The 820-nt window shown below is 41.1% G+C and overlaps 1 non-coding gene across 1 annotated transcript; it reads left to right on the top strand.

Annotated features, from left to right (window-relative positions):
- On the top strand, positions 1 to 186 carry LOC125636304 (U2 spliceosomal RNA). The gene has a single exon (XR_007356544.1). It is a non-coding gene; the product is annotated as a U2 spliceosomal RNA (small nuclear RNA).
- Positions 187 to 820: the final 634 nt, after the last annotated feature.

Genomic DNA, 820 nt, shown 5'->3' with positions numbered 1-820 from the left:
TTATTTTAACATCCTCTTAACAAAATTATTAAATCTATTCTTATCAGTTTAATATCTGCTATGTCCTTTATTTGAGGACTGTATATTGAATTGATTTTTGAAACAGGGGGATAGAAGAGGAGCTTGCTCTGTCCACCCCATGCATTGACCTGGTATTGCAGGGTCTCCTGGAATGGTGCATTTTTAATTTTTTTTAGAGGGGAGGGATAGCTCAGTGGTTTGAGTATTAGCCTGCTAAATCCAGGGTTGTGAGTGCAATCCTTGAGGGGGCCATTTAGGGATCTGGGGCAAAAATTGGGGATTGGTCCTGCTTTGAACAGGGGGTTGGACTAGATGACCTCCTGAGGTCCTTTCCAGCCCTGATATTCTATGATCTTTCTTTTGCTTTTTCTTTAATCCCTGCACATTGCAGCACCATTCTCAGAACACTTTCAAAGTCTTCTATCAAAAAGATTTGAAAACTACTTTTTTTTTAAACCACCTTATTCAGACCTGAGCAAAAACTTCAAATCCAGACTCCAGTGAGAGACTGCTGAATTGGAATTCATTTGCAAATTGGATACAATTAACTTAGGCTTGAATAGAGACTGGGAGTGGCTAAGTCATTATGCAAGGTAACCTATTTCCCCTTGTTTTTTCCTACCACCCCCCCCCCCGCCCCCGATGTTCTTGTTAAACCCCGGATTTGTGCTGGAAATGGCCCACCTTGATTATCATACACATTGTAAGGAGAGTGATCACTTTAGATAAGCTATTACCAGCAGGAGAGTGGGGTGGGGGGAGGTATTTTTTCATGCTTTGTGTGTATAAAAAGATCTTC

Source organism: Caretta caretta, chromosome 4 (genome assembly GCF_965140235.1).
Source record: "Caretta caretta isolate rCarCar2 chromosome 4, rCarCar1.hap1, whole genome shotgun sequence".
Lineage (NCBI taxonomy): Eukaryota > Metazoa > Chordata > Testudines > Cheloniidae > Caretta > Caretta caretta.
This window is presented reverse-complemented; position numbering and strand designations above follow the sequence as displayed.